The 22,981-nt window shown below is 42.1% G+C and overlaps 2 protein-coding genes across 8 annotated transcripts in view; one reads left to right on the top strand and one right to left on the bottom strand.

Moving 5' to 3' along the window:
- Nucleotides 1-16,666, bottom strand: part of FAM163B (family with sequence similarity 163 member B) — a 151,623-nt gene extending 134,957 nt beyond the window's left edge. For 4 of the 6 annotated variants that reach the window (XR_013221212.1, XR_013221213.1, XR_013221214.1 and 1 more), the window contains exon 1: nucleotides 15,015-16,666. The gene's annotated coding sequence lies outside the window, so the exon portion shown is untranslated. The remainder of the gene's footprint in view (nucleotides 1-15,014) is intronic. The other 2 variants (XM_077284350.1, XM_077284349.1) reach the window with 2 other exon arrangements.
- A 33-nt stretch (nucleotides 16,667-16,699) lies between these two features.
- The window catches only part of DBH (dopamine beta-hydroxylase), an 85,095-nt gene continuing 78,813 nt past the window's right edge, over nucleotides 16,700-22,981 (top strand). For both annotated transcript variants that reach the window (XM_077284348.1, XM_077284347.1), the window contains exon 1: nucleotides 16,700-16,818. The gene's annotated coding sequence lies outside the window, so the exon portion shown is untranslated. The remainder of the gene's footprint in view (nucleotides 16,819-22,981) is intronic.

Here is a 22,981-nt window from a genome sequence, read left to right as displayed (position 1 = left end):
TAGCTGAAACAACGCAAGGACAACGCAGGTGACCTGCCAGTGACCTCAGGTGCAGATTTGGTCAGGATTTTACCTGCATAAAATCCTGACCAAATCCTGAGGCAATCCTGAACATGGAAACATACCCTAATTCATTCACATTAACCAGGGCATCAATTGGAACAGGAGATCGGTGAAGGTCCCAGTGGTAGGACCTGTATTTAGAAGGCATTCATGGCATATCCCGAAGTAAAGTTAACAGTATAAACACTTCTAGATGGAGCATGGCCCTTTAAATTAAACAGGACCGAGTGATTGACAGGTGAGTCTAATGCTAGCCAAAAAATCTGTTTGATCATCGAATAAACAAACCTTTGCACTTTTTTTTCAAACTTGCTAAGTGGAGCGTCCATCCCGGCCCAGTATTATAAGCACCGGCTGTGTAGATGGCTATCTGGCCATGGTCTCCTAAACGTTCCTATTGAAATAATGAATGTTTTGCCTCTGATAACAGAATCCTTCCGTCTCTACGGTCTCCTTCGGGAGTTTTCCTTGCCGGTCGAAGGAAAAAGAAATAATAAAAAGCCGCCCGTGGCCTAGGAAACTGGACACCGAAGCTCCTGTCTGATCAATTATGCTGACCATAATTTAACGTACGCAATGCCTGTACCATGGGGAGAGCACGCTACATCCACAGAATATATTACAGGTTCACTGCGCGGAGACGTCTTGATGTAGGAACTACAGACATGAAATGCTTATCATTACGCGCCTTCAGTTACTCCCTTTATCCCCTTTGCTTTGGAGTTTACATGACATACGGTAGTTGACACCAATTTTGACCATTTTTCACTTTGTTTCGGCTTTTTTCATCTCAGCCCTTTATATGGACCCCGCATTGAAGGGAACCGACAAATGGATAAAGATGGTGGCCGACATTAATCTGCTCCCACATAAAACATGCAGACTTTAATTGGGGATAAGGTGCTGGCTGACACACGTGGGGCCACTTATCACCCAGGATAGCAATGGCTTGGGCACATAGAAACCTAGCCTCAAATAGCATCACTCAACTGTAGTAGGTGTTGTACCAAGATGCCACATAAGAGCCCAACTGGCCTGTAGATACTCATGGTATATCCAGACGTCTGCTAGAAGTGTGACCACCCTCCCTCAGTTCCCTTCCAGGTGGGACATACCGTAGTATTCAGGGACGCTTTAGTTTTAAAACAATCGCACAAGAAATTCCTATTAGTAGGGGAGTTTGTGTAAAATCTTGACCCTTTTTGCTTTGTGACACCGCAAATTTGCTGGACTGTTTCCCAAAAATTAGAAAGGGAAAATTTTAAACATAGCATGTGTGGTGGGATGGGGACCTCTGGTTCTTATACCTGAACGGTTATGGTACGTCATGTGGATACGTCAGTGGTATACCTCGAATGGCATTGGCCTCAATGCATAACATTCAATACGGCCCCCAATATGGGCCAAAGAGACCATTTGGGCCCCCAGTTATGCTGTCTTCAAGGCCACATTGTGACTGAAACCCTTGCACTTTCTTCACTGTATAGGGAATTGAAGTTGTGACTGGGCCTCATGGTCCAAGAGTCCCTTGCCACATCAGGTACCACGGTGCATACATGATCCTGATGCTAGCCTGGTGACCCTTCTGTGCTGGGGCTGGGGGGATACCTGCTGGGCCATGAAGGCCTTTGAGAAACCAGAAGTGATGAGAGGTAAGAAAAGACCTGAGATCCAATTTAGGGACCTGGGGACTCATGACACACTTCTGGAATGGGACTTTCCCCTTTACTAATCCACTAATCCCTAAATGATCATGGCCCCCAAAGTCTCTAAATCAAAATGGGCCCTCAAATCTGACCTTTAAGTAAGACCCCCAGATATAACAAACAGCAAGATGGGAATAAGGGTACAGGCAAATTCACTGCACACATTGTGCTCTGGCGTGGGCTATTGAATGGTGCCATCTGCCCACTATATGGCTCTCATTATTCTCTATGGGCTCAATCCTACAAAAAGTCCCTTTACTTGGAGAGTACCCCACAATGCAGCGCTCCCTGTGTCACTACACATTTGCCCGATGTGCTTATCCCAGTTGTCCGCAGATGATAGCAGTAATATTCCTGCGGCAGCTGAAGATTGCTGGGTGACCACCCCGGGCTGGCTGCACCTCCGCCTTGCTGCAGAATGAATCATGGATCTAATTGCATCGGCAGACATGTGCCACTGAATATGTATTAGGCCGCATTGTTTACATTGTGTTCGCTGATGCTCTTGCTAGCACGCGTAATCTTCCGGCAGGGATATAGTCAGGGACACTCCGTGCTGAATAGGACAATATCGCTGTCGCTTGCTTTGGACCACTGGGTGTAACTGGGGCTGAGCTGCATTACCAGACACAGCCACTGGACACTGGTGGCGCTGTTTGTGGAAAAGAGCAGCCATGTTTTTCTATCTGCAGATATATAGGAATAGCTATACCAGGCACAGCCATGGTGGCCCCAAAGCAGAAGTAGAAATGTGGCCCCTGGCCTGTGCTGTTAATATAAGCGTATTTAGCATTAATCTTTATGCATTTTCTGATGAGCGGCGGTGGGACGTGGATAGAATTAAGAATAAATGCTGTGTCATGTGGGGCAGTGATTAAAGCGCTTTTCCGGGCCCCCGGGGGGCACGTGCCAGGCTTGAAGAGCTAACAGCCCCATCAGAGCAGAAACACAGAGACACAGATCAGCAGAGACAGTGCAGTCATGTAAGGCTCGTACGTGTGCACTCACCAGTAAGGAGAAGATAGATATGTAGGCCGGGTGCACATAACACTGACGTGCCGCAATACATCACATTTTTTTCTTCTTTTTTTTTTACATATGAGTTTGGATCTTTTCTTCTTCGGACAGAAATCCTAATTTTTGGATTGTAACTAGAATTCTGATTTATTCTATCACTTTATATGACTTGGTCTGGCATCATGCATGAGTCGCATCGAGCAGCGCAAGTGGTATGCCCATACCCGTGCCAGTCCTATGTCAGAACAAGGACCACCATATCATTTCATTTACAAGAGCCCTACAGTATAAGTCACGAGACTCCTATACAAGAATAACCAGAGGACTCCCCCCTACAAAGTCAACCAAAAGCCCCCCAATAAGTGTTAGCTACATTACCCCTATACAATACAGAGTTAGCCACTGAATGCCATACAAACTCATCAAAATGACCCCCACACTTTTATTATAGCCACAGGACCCCAATAAAATTCCACCACAGGACCCCAATACAATGTCAGCCACAGGACCTCTATACAGTATTAACCACAAAACTCCTATAGAATACCACACGTAAGACCCTAATACAAAGTTAGCCACAAGACCCCATGCAACATTAGCCACAGGACCACTATATAATACCACCAGAAGGGCCACGATACAGTGTTAGCCATAGGACCCCAATTAAACTTCTCAATAGAACCCCGGTTTTTATGTCAGGCATAAGACCCCTATATAGTGTAAGCCACATGACCCCAATACAGGAACTCCAGTCGCAGGACCCCCATACATTGATAGCTGCAAGCCCCCTATACTGTTCCAGCCACAGCAGTTGCGGACACAGACAGGAGAGCCCCCTGTGCCAGAACTGTATATGGGCCCTTAGCAGTCTAATAGCTCCCCATAATGCACAATTACACCTTTTTAATGGTGGATGCGGCCCCCTTACCTCTTGGGCCCCTGTGCGGCTGCCCGGTTTGCACCAATGGAATGTTCACCCCTGAGGCACAGGACCCCAAATAATGTCAGGAACCTTATACAATACCTTTTTGCAAGACCCCCATATACAGTAGTATAGTTGTAGGACCCCATACTATGGCAAATACAGGAATGGCATAAAATAGTATCCTCAAAAATAATCTGTCACAAAAGCCACAAATGGTATCAGCCACAGACCCCTAAGCACTGTCAGCCATAGTATCCACATAGTGTCAGTCTCAGGACCCCCAAACACTTAATCAAAGCACCCTCAATGATTATCTTCCACATAACCACACTACAGTAACAGCTACAAAACTACCAAACAGTGTCAGTCATAGGACCTCCATATGGTGTCATAGAAACCCCCAAACGCTCAGTTAATGGACCCCATTGATTTACTGTTATAGAAACCCCTTACTGTATCAGATACAGAATCTCCATACAGCGCTGGAGCTCTGAGAACACTGGACGTGGCAGTCTATAGGACCATTATTACTCAGCACATTATGGCGGCAGTCTATAGGACCATATTACTAAGGTCAGTATGGCAGCAATCTATAGGACCATTATTACTCAGCACATTATGGCGGCAATCTATTCGACCATTATTACTATGTTCAGTATCGCGGCAGGCTATAGGACACTCAACACATTATGGCGGAAGTTTATAGGACCATTATTACTCAGCACATTATAGCACCTGTCTATTGTACCATTATTTCTAAGCTTAGTATGGCGGCAGTCTATAGGACCACTATTACTAAGGTCAGTATGGCAGCAGTCTATAGGACCATTATTACTCAGCACATTATGTCGGCAATCTATTCGACTATTATTAGTATGTTCAGTATCGCGGCAGGCTATAGGACACTCAACACATTATGGCGGCAGTTTATAGGACCATTATTACTCAGTACATTATAGCGCCTGTCTATTGGACTATTATTACTAAGCTTAGTATGGCGGCAGTGTATAGGACCACTATTACTAAGGTCAGTATGGCAGCAGTTTATAGGACCATTATTACTCAGAACATTATGGTGACAGCCAATAGATCCATTATTGTTCAGCACATTATGGCGGCAGTCTATAGGGCTATTATTACTAAGTCCAGTATAGCGGTAGTCTATGGGACGACTGTTACTCAGCACATTATGGCAGCAGTCTATAGGACTATTATTACTAAGTTCAGTATAGCGGCAGTCTATAGGATGATTGTTACTCAGCATATTATGGCGGCCGTCTATAGGGCTATTATTACTAAGTTCAGTATAGCGGCAGTCTATAGGACGATTGTTACTCAGCACATTATGGCGGCAGTTTATAGGACCATTATTACTCAGTACATTATAGCGCCTGTCTATTGGACTATTATTACTAAGCTTAGTATGGTGGCAGTGTATAGGACCACTATTACTAAGGTCAGTATGGCAGCAGTTTATAGAACCATTATTACTCAGAACATTATGGTGACAGCCAATAGATCCATTATTGTTCAGCACATTATGGCGGCAGTCTATAGTGCTATTATTACTAAGTTCAGTATAGCGGTAGTCTATGGGACGATTGTTACTCAGCACATTATGGCAGCAGTCTATAGGACTATTATTACTAAGTTCAGTATAGCGGCAGTCTATAGGATGACTGTTACTCAGCATATTATGGCGGCCGTCTATAGGGCTATTATTACTAAGTTCAGTATAGCGGCAGTCTATAGGACGATTGTTACTCAGCACATTATGGCGGCAGTTTATAGGACCATTATTACTCAGTACATTATAGCGCCTGTCTATTGGACTATTATTACTAAGCTTAGTATGGCGGCAGTGTATAGGACCACTATTACTAAGGTCAGTATGGCAGCAGTTTATAGAACCATTATTACTCAGAACATTATGGTGACAGCCAATAGATCCATTATTGTTCAGCACATTATGGCGGCAGTCTATAGGGCTATTATTACTAAGTTCAGTATAGCGGCAGTCTATAGGACGATTGTTACTCAGCACATTATGGCGGCAATCTATAGAACCATTATTAATAAGTTCAGTATAGCGGCAGTCTATAGGATGATTTCTACTCAGCATATTATGGCGGCCGTCTATAGGGCTATTATTACTAAGTTCAGTATAGCGGCAGTCTATAGATCGATTGTTACTCAGCACATTATGGCAGCCGGCTATAGGGCTATTATTACTCAGCATATTATGCCGACAGCCTATAGATCCATTATTGTTCAGCACATTATGGCGGCCGTCTATAGGGCTATTATTACTAAGTTCAGTATAGCGGCAGTCTATAGGACGATTGTTACTCAGCACATTATGGCGGCATTATATAGGACCATTATTTCTATGTATATTGAGCCTGCGGTCTCTCAGGCCATCACTCTCTCTTAAACCCCTTTCTAACAGAAAACCACGAATGTCAGCATGGTGTTAAAAGAGCTCGGTTTATACACCGGGAACAATAGACTAGCGGAGCGGTGATGGATTACGCCAATCTCTCATTCTGCCGTTCGTCCCACCGCAAAATCATCCCTCAGCTCAAAAACAGAAATCAAACTAACGTGTGGCTTTCGAGCAGATTATTGCCATCTTATTTTTCTCCTTATATAAAGTCTCAGCCTTTGATGGCGGCTTAAATCAAAATATTACTCTGATCCGCGCTCAGATCATGAAAGGCAGCGCCACTTATATTGATGTATATGGAATGTGTGCCAAGCGGTGCCCGCAAAAGGCACTTAATCCTTAGAGGGTATGTTCAGAAAGCAGAAAATAACAATGAAAGACTCAAGAAAGGTCCATTCATCTCTGCAGGAAAGACATCTTCCATCTAAACCTTCCGTACATAAGAGAAGTCATACTTTATATACTGTAAATCCTGTGCCTCCATAGGGGCCCGTACACCTTAGATAGCTGTCAGCAGAACACTTGATGGACCCACAGCTATTCCTCCCGGGCCTATCATACACATGCACACTCGGCTCATTGAGCATGCATGTGTTTTCAATAGGAAATTACGGACTTCTCTGTGACCAACTCTCAAAGGAATAAATGACTGGGGATGTAGAAATCCAACTACCCTCATACACAATATTCTGTATAAGAGTTCTATAGTTGATGCTGTATGAGGTGCAGACATTTTATGGGGGTCCTTGGTCTGGGACTGGGTTATCTGTTGTTTTATGGATTCCTGGGGTAACCCTCTGTTAGGGTCCTTTGATGGTCACTAGCAGTTCTGCTGCTTATGTAATTTGGAAGTATTATGGACCAAATTATTAGGGGGCCTGTGGCAACACTTTCTGAGAGTTCTATCGCTGTGATTGATTGGGGGTTCTATGGCACTATGGGGTCCTTAGGCTGTGACTATACAGGTGGCTAACCCTGTATATGGGCCATCATATCTATTTGGTATTTTAATACCAGATAATGCCCTAATAACGCCACAATTGTTTGTGAAAAGTGTGAATTGTGGCGTAAGCTTCATGTTTCTGAGCCAGCAGTGCCAGTTGCACCCCCTTCAGATGATGTGGTAGAGAATTGCAGCTGAGTCCCTTCCATGTTACGTCCTCCTTCCGTGAACGATGATGACGAGGCCAGCATGCTCTGATGTATGTAGGTAGACAGGACAGGTTACTTGTTATTTTCCCACAACAGTTAACAAACAAAGCCGAGATGAGGGGCCATTGTGTCCTGCCCGTTACCAGGGGCACGTCAGGGCGCGGGATCAGAAAGGCAGAGAACATGGGCTTTTAGCTTTTCCTCTGCCATGAGAAGACCACGCATTACAGCACAATGGCTGTTCCTATAGTAATGGGGTTCACATAAGACCGACTAAAGCGGTTTTGATACTTTAAGGAGGGATTTCTTAAAGGGGCAGTAGAAACCTGGAAAACAAGGTTCCAACCCTGCTGTCCTGCTCAGGATGGGGCAATATTCCGAAAATTCAAGCTCAGATGTACACATACTTGCAAGGGACAAGTGTCTGGGGTTAGGGTAAGATTTCTAAGATTAGGGTGAGATTTCTAAGATTAGGATGGTATTTCTAGCATTAGGGTTAATTAAATTAATGGTTAGATTTCTAGAGTAAGAATAAGATTTTTACAGCTAGAGTGACATTTCTAGGATTAGGGTGAAATTCCTAGTATTAGGATGAGATTTCTAGGATCATGGCCACATTTGTAAAAGTAGGATTACATTTCTTGGATTAAGATTATATTTCTAGGGTTAGGGTGAGATTTCTAAGATTAGGATTGCATTTCTAGGATTAGGGTTAGATTTCTAGAGATAGGCCGGGGTCACACTTGCATGTGCAATGCGAGAAACTCGCATCAATACCCGGCACTGCCGCCGGCACTCGGGACCGGAGTGTGCGGCTGCATGTATTTCTATGCTGCTGCACACTCTGGTCCGAACCACCGGCGGCAGTGCCGGGTATTGATGCGAGAGACTCCCGCGAGTTTCTCGCATTGCACATGCATGTGTGACCCTGGCCATACAGTTAGATTTTTAAGGTTAGAGTGCAAATTGTCCCTTCAGAGAGGAAGGATGATATTTCTAGGATTAGGGTGAAATTTCCACGATAGGGTGAGATTTCTAAGATTAGGGTTAGATTTCTAGGATTATGGTGAGATTTTTAGGATTAGGCTGGGGTCACACTACAGTAGAAAATGGGCGAGTACTATGCTAGAAAACATCGCATAGCACTCGGACCAGTGTTAATCTATGGGGCAGCTCACATCACCGTTTATGTTCTCGGGCGTATTCAGCGTCCGTGTAAAATTGCAACGTGCTGTGATTGTCACCGAGACTCGCCAATGCAAGCCTATGGGTGCGATAAAAAAAAATCGCAAAGCACTTGGACCATGTGAGTGCTGTCCGATTTTTATGCACCAGTGTTCTATGAAACGCCGGCAATTCATGTGCGATGTACAGTAAAATCACACTGACAGATTAGAATAGAATAGAGAGAATAGATATATATACATAGAATACATAGATATATAGATTTTAGTGACACACACACACATTTATATATATATTACATAGATAGATAGAAGAAAAGCCGGTAATTCATCTGCCGTGTTCTGTAAAATCACTGCAGGAGCCGATGGATTACATACAGTAAATACATATAGAATAGGTAGATATATAGATGTCAGTGACAAATACAATTAGTACAGTGTGCTTGCAGCTTACTGTACATTTAATAAAAGATTATTTTTCAGAAAAAAATGGTGTGGGCTCCCGCGCAATTTTCGTAACCAGCAGAGGGAAAGCCGACGGCTGGGGGTAGATGTTTATAGCCTGGGAAAGGGATAATACCCATGGAGCTTCCCAGGCTATTAATATCAGCTCACAGCTGTGTAATTAGCCTTTACTGGCTATTAAAATGGGGGACCCTAAAAAAATGATGTAGGGTCCCCCTATAATTAATAACCAGCAAAAGCTATGCAGACAGCTGCAGGCTTATATTAATGGCCTAAGAAGGGGCCATCGATACTGGCTCCCCCCCAGGCTAAAAACATCAGCTCTCAGCCGTCCCAGAAAAGGCGCATCTCTAAGATGTGCCAATTCTGGCACTCAGCCTCGCTCTTCCCACTTGCCCTGTAGCGGTGGCAAGTGGGGTGATAGTTGGAGGGGGTTGATGTCACCTTTGAATTGTCAGGTGACATCAAGCCAAGAGGTTAGTAATGGAGAGACGTCAATAAGAAGCCCCCATTACTAACCCCATCGTCACATTGTAAGAAAACAGACACCCAGAAAAAGTCCTTTAATTGAAAGAATGACACAGATTTAATATTCTTAATTAAACCATACTTACGACCTCGCCCAATCCCCTGATGCCCTCGTCAAGAGGTAATAAGAACAAACAACGGTATTCCTCACCTTTCTGCAGAGATGCTTTTAATCCATTTGTCCCACGACGGGTCTCAGCTCTAAATACATGTCCAGTAATTTGCCCACACACTGTATTAATTGTATTTATCACTGACATCTATATATCTATCTATACCATTTATATTTACTGTATGTAATCCATCTCTTCGATCCTGTCGGCTCCTGCAGTGATACACGGCAGATGAATTACTGGCTTTTCTTATATCTCTCCATGTAATATAAATACATGTATATATGTGTTTGTCACTGACATCTATATATCTATGTATTCTATGTATATACCGTATATCTATTCTATTCTAACCTGTCAGTGTGATTTTACTGTATGCGGCACATGAATAGCCGGCTTTTCAAAGGACACCGGAGCGTAAACAAAATATGTAAATGCTGCATTTTTTTTTGTGTCACTTTTTACGAGGTTTTTGTGTATAGAGATCTTTTTCTGCTTCAATTGAATCAGCAGACAAAATTTGGAGCAGTTTTTCTAGTATAACATTGCAATAACTGACTTGTTGCTTCATTTTCCACGTGAAAAAAACAACAGGGCGTTTTCCCATTTAAATCACTAGGAAGCCAATTCAAGGAGTACCGTATTTGACAAGGCTTCGCATTTGAATTTTGGAGTGGAAGATGCTCCAAACCTCTTCAAATATCCTCAGAATCAGCTTCCTATTGATTTAAATGGGGAAAACGCCTACTGTGCCCATTTGTGCTGGTTTTTTTTCAAGTGGTAAAGTAAGCAACATGTTAATTCTTTCTGCTAAAAAAAACTGCTATAAATGTGGTCAATTAAAGCAGAGAAAAACACTCTATATACTAAAAAAAATACACCCCAAAAAAAGGACCAAAGAACTTGTTTTTTTTTTCGCCAAGCTGTTTTTGCTGTAGAATTTTCAGCTAAAAAAATACAAATAAAAAATTCTGTGTGGACATATACAAAGGGTGAAATCATATAGAAAATGCTGCAAACTTTGAATTCCATACCACAGGTTAATTTCTCATCAGATAAAGCACAGATTTTTTACGCAGAATGTGGATCCACCCGGTGTGAACATACCATAAAACTGCAAATCTGTGGGATATCCTGGAACATAGAGTGAGGCCTTTTTGAGATGACCGCCTAAAACTACATCGAACAGTGGTCTTCTAAGAAGGTGGTCTTCTCATAGGCCGTGGCGGTCATGGAACCGAACACCGCCAGGAGAAATCTGGTCTGTATAGTGGGGTAATCTTCTCATAGAGGTTGCTTTGTGCAGTGGCTTCATGGAATTTTTACCTTTTAGAACAAAATATTCAGTGATGTAGAGTTTTATGTTTTTCTTTTAAATTGTTTTGTATGTCGTACTATATGGAAAATGCAATTTTTCCATGTCGGTGTCGATATGTAATGACATTCAGCATCCATCTCGTAGTTTACTGAATGTCAGGAATAATTAACACGGCAGCCATATATCACTGTCACTAATTTTCCCTTTTTATTACTGAATGTAATTATTTTCCGTCGGTCTCCGGCTCCCCTCGCTCTGCATAAGCAAAAGGGTACGCGAGATTTAAGGCTAATTACTTACATCCAGAGACCTGCTTCTTTTCACACAAGAATTTTTCTCCTCCTGATCCTCTGCTCGGATCCTAATGAGTTACTATAGACGGGGTATGGACACAAGTCACGTAGCGAAACTCAGAACATTTGTTTTACGGAATATTACATTTTTGCTATTTTTGACCTAGAAAACACCAAGGGGGCAAACACTCAAAGACTGAGCAATAGCATCCATCCTGGAAAGAGAAGATTACCAAGCTGATATTGGTCACCTTTTTCCTTCTGATGCTTGGAGAGGGTGTAAAAGATAAGAAATTCTTCAAATCATAGGCAAAGAACTCTTAAAGGGGATCTGTCACTTGCCATAAATATGTATTTTTATTATCTGGTGTAAATGCCGCTTTTCTCCTGAATCCGGCGTTGTTTTTCTTTTGTTCCTGCGCCTCTCCATTCCTGAGATATGGCCCTTCGTTTCCCTGTAGTTCATTTAGCAAAGTGGGCGTGGTCCTCAATTCTTTTTTGTAGACTGTTTCTTGAGGATCACACCCACTTGGCTAACAAGACCAGATTTATATACAGGGAAGAAGGAGTCATATCTCAGGAATGGTGAGGAGCAGGAACGAAAGAAAAACAATGCCGGATTCAGGAGAACAGCGGCATTTACACCAGGCTAAAGATAAGTTACATATTTATGATGAAGGACAGGTACTTATTGACCGGTCAAGACAGAGTAAAAGGTTTATCAGTATTCACGCTTATTAGCCATTTATTAATCGTGCCCGAAGCTGGAAAACATGGGTGATGATCAAAATGGTCCCTATTACAACTCCCACAGGGTTAGCAGCTAAGGTTTCTTCAGAAATCCCCAACGATCATATGGTGTCATCAGCAGAACCTTATGCTAACTAATGATTTTCCCTACAGCGGCCACTACAGGGGAGATGTAGTATTACATGCCGATCTGTGAAATGTCGAGCTGGATCTACCAGAGCAGGAGCCTCTTTCTGTGGCTCTCTCTCTAGGGGCTCCTTCAGAAGACCGCGTATGTGTACTGCATGCTGTCATTGTGCACCGCAGACAGCATATGAAGCCATAATACCAGAGTCCCAGTGGATATATATAAAAATGTGTTCATGCCTCCAAAATTTTGCACCCTAATCGAGTATCTTGGCACCATTTCATAACATAATATTATTCTCTCTTAATGGAGCAAAGAGCGTCTGTCTCTCTCTCTTGAAGACCTGTTAAATCCATTAATGACACAAGACAATCCAATTATTTCAATGCGCATCACCTCATTTGTCATCTGGGGGCGCTGCAGGAAAAATGAACACTTATTTAGAGTTTACATCACACATTATATCTGTTATATCACACATGTTTGGAGGAAGAAGGATGAGTACAACCCCAAGAACACCGTCCCAACCGTGAAGCCTGGTGGGGGAAACATTATACTGTTTTTCTGCAAAGGGGACAGGGCGACTGCACCATATTAAAGGGAGTATGGATGGGATCATGTATAGCGAGATTTTAGCCAAAAAACTCCTTCCCTCAAGAGCATTGAAGATGGGTCATTTCTGGGTCTTCCAGCATGACAATGACCCAAAACACACAGCCAGGGCAACTAAGAAGTGCTCCATAAGAAGCATTTCAAGGTCCTGGAGTGGACTAGCCAGTCTCCAGACCTGAACGCAATAGAAATTATTTGGAGGGAGCTGAAACTCATTGTTGCCCAACGACAGCCCGGAAACCTGAAAGATCTGGAGAAGATCTGTATGGAGGAGTGGGCCAAAATCCCTGCTGCAGTGTGTGCAAACTTGGTCAAGAACTACAGGAAACGTCTGACCTCTGTAATTGCAAACAAAGGTTTCTGTACCAAATATTCTGATTTTCTACTTATACTTATTTCATGCAATAAAATTCAAATTAATTAAGTCAAAATCATACAACATGATTTTCTGTTTTTTATCTCTGTCTCTCACAGGTGAATTGTACCTACGATAAAAATAACAGACCTCTCCATTCTTTGTAGGGGGGAAAACTTGCAAAATCGGCAGTGTATCAACTACTTATTTCCTACTTCCCCACTATATATATATACAGTATACACAGTATATATATATATATATATATATATATATATATATATATATATATATATATATATATATATAGTAAGCCTAATTAAATGGTGACATTTACTTGTCAGGTCACAGAGTGAAAAACGTAACCTTAATCCCCCACATCCTATCTGATTCCTGGAAGCGGAATAATTCATGGAGGGGCGTAAATAATCTGAAGCGATGCATTTTATTGCAGTATGTGCTGACCTTTGCAGATATACATGATACCGCTGCTTGGTTACTATTTGTGATTTAATGGATTCACCATCAAATAAGGAGAAGACGTAAGCGCCGAACTGAGCGAAACGAGATCATGCATTGCCAAGCTACTAAATAAAACATATATATGGTACACGGATAAAAGAACAAAAAATGAAAAACATAATATATATATATATATATATATATATATATATATATATATATATATATATATATATATATATATATATGGACACATATATATGTATCTGTGTATATTTATAGGCAAAACAAAATGAAAAAGTAACATAAAAAAAATCAAAATGTATAAATAAAAAAATAAATAAATAATAATAATGATAATAAATATCATCTAATCTTTTCTATGTTCCCTTTCAATTTCAAACTGGCGCCAAAATTATTGACTTAATTGCCAAGATGATGCCAAAAACGTCGCCAATCAGACCATTCATTTGAAGGTTTGATACAGCCCATTCATTCCCTGCAAAGTAGATCGGACCATTTAGTTGAAGCTCGTGACGAGAGGTTTGAAGGACACTTCAATGCAATCCAAATACTAACAGACCCACTCACATATAATACTACTGATGGGGTATGACATTCCACAGTCAGCATAGGTTTTCCTAAAAATATATATGTGTGTGCCCGAATATAAAATAATAAAAGTAAGTAGTAGTCATTAAATACTAATTTTATATTTATTAATAATTATTTTTAAGAATTATTGTTGTATTTATTATTCATGTGGTATGGCTATTTTAATAGATTTTTTAAATGTAAAAATAATTGAAAAATAAAAAAATAAATTCCACTCTAGCAAGGGAAGAATATATTTTTTTAATTATAGTTATGTTTTATCATGAGTATAATAAATTCTATATTTTTAATTAATAAAATAATAATAATAATTAGTGTTATACTTATTTTATTATTTATTGTGATTCATTATTTGTTGTAACTATCATCATTATTATTAATAGTAAACAATAATTATTATTTATACTAATTTGGATAATTTTTTATGAATTTATTACGATTTATCATTAATATTAATCGGTTTAATTATTATTATTACCATTATTATTGTTCTTTAATAGGAAAGGGACAGGGATATAGCAGACTATTACAGAAAAATACAGTGGATCAATCATGAAAGAGTTAAATCCAGTCTTGTAATTATACCATGGAGCACATGAGTGACCTATCACCCCATAATGTTTCAGAGATAATAATGAAGTTTTATTTTTCCCCTCCGGGGGGAATTAAACCGAAAGGAGGTCATCAAGGTGAAATTCTATTAAGGAGGCTGGGTGGTAGGGAATTCATTCTGGAAGCAGAATCTATGTATATTATACATAGATTATACCCAGCGCAGTCCATCAGTCTGCAATAAATGGAGACCGCAACTCTAAATTATGGGGTCACTTTCTACAGTAGATATTACAATTATAGGTGACCACTACACGGGAGAGCTCCTCACCTTTAAACAGTGGAAGACCCTTGTCTGTTATGTGAGGTCCAGCATCCAGACCATGAGGCTGAAGCGTGGCGTCCTTGGTTTTTTTAGTAGATAGACCTCACTGGAAGAATGTCCTGGAAATACTAAGAGTTGGAGCTAATGTTTTGGCAGAGGAGTAGCTCAGACAAGAGAGGCAGGGTCCATCCTGGTGACAGGTGCATGGAAGAAAGTGTGAAGACTTCTTTACAAGGCTTGGCGTCCAGATCTCAGCAAATTGTGCAATAGAGTGATGAGTTCCTTGGATCAGCTGTGAGAGGACAAAAGTGATCGGGTCATGTCTTCTTGTTGGTCCTAAAGTCAATGAAATGATGGTAGATGTACACAAATTACAAGTTTTAATAAGTCCATGACTGGTTGGGGTGGACTGTTCAGTTTCCAACTTTTATAGTTCCTTGGGGTAATGAAACAATACCCTACAAGTAGATGGTTGTCTTAGTCTACCACTATGAAGATGTTGCATTGGTCTACAACTATGTAGATGGTTGCCTTCATCTACCACTACACATAAGGTTGCCGCTGGTCTACCACTTTGTAGACAGTTGTCTTGGTTCTAACACTATGTAGATAGTCACCTTAATCTGCCGCTATGTATATGGCTATTTTGGTCTACCACTACATAGATCGTTGTTTTAGTCTGCCACTATGCAGATGGTTGTATTGGTGTACTACTATGAAGATGGTTTTCTTGGTCTACCACTTTGTAGATGATGATGTTGGGTCTACCACTACGTGAATGGTTTCCTTAGTCTGTTAATATGTAGATGGCTGCCTTGGTCTAGTAATGCATAGATGGTTGCCTTGGACTACCACTACATAGATGATTGCCTTGCTCTACCACTAACTAGATGGTTGCCTTGATCTACCAGTATGTATATGGTTGCCCTGGTCTACCACTATATGCAAGTACTGAGAAGCTATAAGGGTGCTCTGAAGGGATACCAGATCCTTGGAATGCTTAGGTGAGTGAGGTCTTGAAGGCTCTGATGTCTTTGAGAAGTCTTGAAGTGATAGTTCTCTTCATTGAAAATGTAGGTTTCCTGTAAGATTTGGAGTTTTTGCCTTGCCTGCACTTGTCAAACAACTTTGATGGAGTGATGTCCTAGGTTGATGACTTGTCTTCTCCGCTATTCTAGGGCTATGTCTTCAGTGTAGAACTTGGATCAGGGTCCACTTGCAATATGCTGTAAAGTACTGAGATCCTCTGCTCTTTGCAACATGAAAAATAATAATTGGGAGATATTGTGGTCTCAGAGATGGAGTAATGAAAGGAACTCTTGTCTTGGGGTGATCTTCAGTTTTCAGGAAGGGGATGGGGTCTGTAGCAAAGTACAACGCTTCTGCTGCCCTGCATGCATTGATGTTCTGGAGTGATGTCCTGTTAGAGTAAGGTGTTGTCTTCACCAAAGTCTTGAGATGGTCTGATGTCTTCAAAGGAGTCTTGTGGTGGTACCTTCTCTACAGAGAGAGACTGGGGTCCTCCTTCCGTCCGCAGTGGGGGTTAGTCTTTGCTGGCACGGATGCTAGCTCCGGGATGCTGCTGCTGCTGCTGCTTCTCTCGCTGCTGCCGGTACTGCTGCAAATGTTATTGTCGGGGCGCGCGCTCATCCAGATCCGCGGGCGCGCACAGCGAGAGATCACGGGGAAGAGGACGCGCAGGTGGGCGCGCAGGATACGCGGGTCCGCGCCAGGGCGCCGAGAGAGCCGACCGGTGACGTGACAATTACTGCTGATTACTGGCAGTTGACGTCATAGGACTCTGCTCGGGGTGAGCAAAGGACGGGCAGACGATAAGTCACCTCTCTTGTGACTGCATGTACATCAGTGCTTGCAGGGAAATGAGATATTCACCTCACTCCTATTATGTTGCTGCAGTATAATACAGGAATAGAAAGGGACAAGGGAGCCCAAAACTGAACTTTTACATAAGTAAACACCAGAACTAGATGGGCATGAGGGTAACTTCCCCTCCTCCACCAGCCTTTGCCTACTGGAGAGACCACCTTGGGTTGGACAGACTACCTACAGCCCACCTGAAGACATGAGGAATGCCCCTTTACTGCATCATAAACTCTGCTGGATCCCATGGGCCCTATGGTGGCTGGGGCCCATCTTCATTTATCATGCCTGGTGTGACAAGGCGCAGACCCTCAGCTGCACAGCAGAACAGGAGCTAGCCAGCAGTGATTGTGGTGCAGAAGGCCGAGGGGCTGCTTATCTATGGAGGTGCATAGACATGTTGCGAGTTTTTTGCGTTTTTTAGGCGGTTTTTCACTGCAAAAACGTTTAAAAAACGATTACATTAAGCATCCTATCATTTTTAACCCCTTCACCCCCAAGGGTGGTTTGCACGTTAACCCCTTCACCCCCAAGGGTGGTTTGCACGTTAATGACCGGGCCAATTTTTACAATTCTGACCACTGTCCCTTTATGAGGCTATAACTCTGGAACGCTTTGACGGATCTTGGCGATTCTGACATTGTTTTCTCGTGACATATTGTACTTCATGTTAAAGGTAAAATTTATTCGATATAACTTGCGTTTATTTGTGAAAAAAATGGAAATTTGGCGAAAATTTTGAAAATTTTGCAATTTTCCAACTTTGAATTTTTGTGCCCTTAAATCACAGACATATGTCACGCAAAATACTTAACCCCTTCACCCCCGGAGCTTTTTCCGTTTTTCCGTTTTCGTTTTTCGCTCCCCTCCTTCCCAGAGCCATAACTTTTTTATTTTTCCGTCAATTTGGCCATGTGAGGGCTTATTTTTTGCGGGACGAGTTGTACTTTTGAACGACATCATTGGTTTTAGCATGTCGTGTACTAGAAAACGGGAAAAAAATTCCAAGTGCAGTGAAATTGCAAAAAAAGTGCAATCCCACACTTGTTTTTTGCTTGCCTATTTTGCTAGGTTCACTAAATGCTAAAACTGACCTGCCATTATGATTCTCCAGGTCACTACGAGTTCATAGACACCTAACATGACTAGGTTATTTTTCACCTAAGTGGTGAAAAAAAATTCCAAACTTTGCAAAAAACAAAACAAAACAAAATTGCGCCATTTTCCGATACTCGTAGCGTCTCCATTTTTCGTGATCTGGGGTCAGGTGAGGGCTTATTTTTTGCGTGCCGAGCTGGCGTTTTTAATGATAGCATTTTGGTGTAGATACGTTCTTTTGATCGCCCGTTATTGCATTTTAATGCAATGTCGTGGCGACCAAAAAAACGTAAATCTGGCGTTTCGAATTTTTTTCTCATTACGCCATTTAGCGATCAGGTTAATGCTTTTTTTTAATTGATAGATCGGGCGATTCTGAACGCGGCGATACCAAATATGTGTAGGTTTTTGGTTTTTTTTATTGATTTATTTTGATTGGGGCGAAAGGGGGGTGATTTAAACTTTTATGTTTTTATTATTTTTTTCACATTTTTAAAAACTTTTTTTTTTTACTTTTGCCATGCTTCTATAGCCTCCATGGGAGGCTAGAAGCAGGCACAGCCCGATCGGCTCTGCTACATAACAGCGATCATCAGATCGCTGTTATGTAGCTAAAATGCAGGTGTGCTGTGAGCGCCGACCACAGGGGGGCGCTCACAGCCACCGGCAATCAGTAACCATAGAGGTCTCAAGGACCTCTATGGTTACAATGGAGGAGCATCGCCGACCCCCGATCATGTGACAGGGGTCGGCGATGCGCTCATATCCGGCCGCACGGCCGGATGCGGTAGTTAAATGCCGCTGTCTGCGCTTGACAGCGGCATTTAACTAGTTAATAGCGGCGGGTGATCGCGATTTCACCCGCCGCTATTGCGCGCACATGTCAGCTGTAAAAAACAGCTGACATGTCGCGACTTTGATGTGCGCTCACCGCCGGAGCGCACATCAAAGCGGGGGTCCCGACATGTGACGTACTATACCGTCACATGTCGGGAAGGGGTTAATAAGTAACATTTCCCACATGTCTACTTTACATCAGTACAATTTTGGAACCAAAATTTTTTTTTGTGACGGAGTTATAAGGGTTAAAAGTTGACCAGCAATTTCTCATTTTTACAACACCATTTTTTTTTAGGGACCACATCTCATTTGAAGTCATTTTGAGGGGTCTATATGATAGAAAATACTCAAGTGTGACACCATTCTAAAAACTGCACCCCTCAAGGTGCTCAAAACCACATTCAAGAAGTTTATTAACCCTTCAGGTGTTTCACAGGAATTTTTGGAATGTTTAAATAAAAATGAACATTTAACTTTTTTTCACACAAAATTTATTTCAGCTCCAATTTGTTTTATTTTACCAAGGGTAACAGGAGAAAATGGACCCCCAAAGTTGTTGTACAATTTGTCCTGAGTACGATGATACCCCATATGTGGGTGTAAACCATTGTTTAGGCGCATGGCAGAGCTTGGAAGGGAAGGAGCGCCATTTGACTTTTCAATGCAAAATTGACTGGAATTGAGATGGGACGCCATGTTGCGTTTGGAGAGCCCCTGATGTGCCTAAACATTGAAACTCCCTACAAGTGACACCATTTTGGAAAGTAGACCCCCTAAGGAACTTATCTAGATGTGTGGTGAGCACTTTGACCCACCAAGTGCTTCACAGAAGTTTATAATGCAGAGCCGTAAAAATAAAAAATCATATTTTTTCACAAAAATGATCTTTTCGCCCCCAATTTTTTATTTTCCCAAGGGTAAGAGAAGAAATTGGACCCCAAAAAATGTTGTGCAATTTGTCCTGAGTACGCTGATACCCCATATGTGGGTGTAAACCATTGTTTGGGCGCATGGCAGAGCTTGGAAGGGAAGGAGCGCCATTTGACTTTTCAATGCAAAATTGACTGGAATTGAGATGGGACGCCATGTTGCGTTTGGAGAGCCCCTGATGTGCCTAAACATTGAAACTCCCTACAAGTGACACCATTTTGGAAAGTAGACCCCCTAAGGAACTTATCTAGATGTGTGGTGAGCACTTTGACCCACCAAGTGCTTCACAGAAGTTTATAATGCAGAGCCGTAAAAATAAAAAATCATATTTTTTCACAAAAATGATCTTTTCGCCCCCAATTTTTTATTTTCCCAAGGGTAAGAGAAGAAATTGGACCCCAAAAAATGTTGTGCAATTTGTCCTGAGTACGCTGATACCCCATATGTGGGTGTAAACCATTGTTTGGGCGCATGGCAGAGCTTGGAAGGGAAGGAGCGCCATTTGACTTTTCAATGCAAAATTGACTGGAATTGAGATGGGACGCCATGTTGCGTTTGGAGAGCCCCTGATGTGCCTAAACATTGAAACTCCCTACAAGTGACACCATTTTGGAAAGTAGACCCCCTAAGGAACTTATCTAGATGTGTGGTGAGCACTTTGACCCACCAAGTGCTTCACAGAAGTTTATAATGCAGAGCCGTAAAAATAAAAAATCATATTTTTTCACAAAAATGATCTTTTTGCCCCCAATTTTTTATTTTCCCAAGGGTAAGAGAAGAAATTGGACCCCAAAAAATGTTGTGCAATTTGTCCTGAGTACGCTGATACCCCATATGTGGGTGTAAACCATTGTTTGGGCGCATGGCAGAGCTTGGAAGGGAAGGAGCGCCATTTGACTTTTCAATGCAAAATTGACTGGAATTGAGATGGGACGCCATGTTGCGTTTGGAGAGCCCCTGATGTGCCTAAACATTGAAACTCCCTACAAGTGACACCATTTTGGAAAGTAGACCCCCTAAGGAACTTATCTAGATGTGTGGTGAGCACTTTGACCCACCAAGTGCTTCACAGAAGTTTATAATGCAGAGCCGTAAAAATAAAAAATCATATTTTTTCACAAAAATGATCTTTTTGCCCCCAATTTTTTATTTTCCCAAGGGTAAGAGAAGAAATTGGACCCCAAAAAATGTTGTGCAATTTGTCCTGAGTACGCTGATACCCCATATGTGGGTGTAAACCATTGTTTGGGCGCATGGCAGAGCTTGGAAGGGAAGGAGCGCCATTTGACTTTTCAATGCAAAATTGACTGGAATTGAGATGGGACGCCATGTTGCGTTTGGAGAGCCCCTGATGTGCCTAAACATTGAAACTCCCTACAAGTGACACCATTTTGGAAAGTAGACCCCCTAAGGAACTTATCTAGATGTGTTTTGAGAGCTTTGAACCCCCAAGTGTTTCACTACAGATTATAACGCAGAGCCGTGAAAATAATTTTTTTTTTTTTCTCAAAAATGATTTTTTAGCCCCCAGCTTTGTATTTTTACAAGGGTAACAGAATAAATTGGACCCCAAAATTTGTTTTCCAATTTGTCCTGAGTACGCTGATACCCCATATGTGGGGGGGAACCACTGTTTGGGCGCATGACAGAGCTCGGAAGGGAAGGAGCGCCATTTGGAATGCAGACTTAAATGGATTGGTCAGCAGCCGTCACGTTGCATTTGCAGAGCCCCTGATGTACCCAAACAGTACAAACCCCCCACAAGTGACCCCATATTGGAAACTAGACCTCCCAAGGAACTTATCTAGATGTGTTTTGAGAACTTTGAACCCCCAAGTGTTTCACTAAAGTTTATAGCGCAAAGCCGTGAAAATAAAAATTATTTTTTTTTTTTCACAAAAATGATTTTTTAGCCCCCAGTTTTGTATTTTCACAAGGGTAACAGGATAAATTAGACCCCAAAAGTTGTTGTCCAATTTGTCCTGAGTACGCTGATACCCCATATGTCGGGGGGAACCACTGTTTGGACGCATGACAGAGCTCGGAAGGGAAGGAGCGCCATTTGGAATGCAGCCTTAAATGGATTGGTCTGCAGGCGTCACGTTGCATTTGCAGAGCCCCTGATGTACCCAAACAGTACAAACCCCCCACAAGTGACCCCATATTGGAAACTAGACCTCCCAAGGAACTTATCTAGATGTGTTGTGAGAACTTTGAACCCCCAAGTGTTTCACTACAGTTTATAATGCAGAGCCGTGAAAATAAAACATCTTTTTTTTCCCACAAAAATGATTTTTAGCCCCCCAAATTTTTATTTTCCTAAGGATAACAAGAGAACTTGGACCCCAGAAGTTGTTGTTCAATTTGTCCCGAGTAAGCTGATAACACATATGTTGGGGTAAACCCCTTTTTGGGCGCACGGGAGAGCTCGGAAGGGAAGGAGCACTGTTTTACTTTTTCAACGCAGAATTGGCTGGAATTGAGATTGGACGCCATGTCGCGCTTGGAGAGCCCCTGATGTGCCTGGACAGTGGAAACCCCCCAATTCTACCTGAAACCCTAACCCAAACACACCCCTAACCCTAATCCCAACGGTAACCCTAACCACACCCCTAGCCCTGACACACCCATAATTCTAATCCCAACCCTAATCCAAACGTAAATGTAATCCAAACCCTAACCCTAACTTTAGCCCCAACCCTAACTTTAGCCCCAACCCTAACTTTACCTCCAACCCTAGCCCTAACCCTAACCCTAACCCTAAATGTGACTGAAATACGTGGCACTGAAATACGTGGCACTGAAATACGTGGCACTGAAATACGTGGCACTGAAATACGTGGCACTGAAATACGTGGCACTTAAATAAGTGGCACTGAAATATGTGATATGTGGCACTTAAATACGTGGCACTGAAATACGTGGCACTGAAATACGTGGCACTGAAATACGTGGCACTGAAATACGTGGCACTGAAATACGTGATACGTGGCACTTAAATACGTGGCACTGAAACACGTGGCACTGAAATACGTGGCACTGAAATATGTGGCACTGAAATACGTGGCACTTAAATAAGTGGCACTGAAATATGTGATATGTGGCACTGAAATACGAGGCACTGAAATACGTGGCACTGAAATACGTGGCACTGAAATACGTGGCACTGAAATATGTGATACGTGGCACTGAAACACGTGGCACTGAAATACGTGATACGTGGC

Source organism: Ranitomeya variabilis, chromosome 2, assembly GCF_051348905.1.
Source record: "Ranitomeya variabilis isolate aRanVar5 chromosome 2, aRanVar5.hap1, whole genome shotgun sequence".
Taxonomy (NCBI): domain Eukaryota; kingdom Metazoa; phylum Chordata; class Amphibia; order Anura; family Dendrobatidae; genus Ranitomeya; species Ranitomeya variabilis.
Note: the sequence above shows the minus strand (reverse complement) of the source record. Positions and strands in the feature narration are given on the sequence as shown.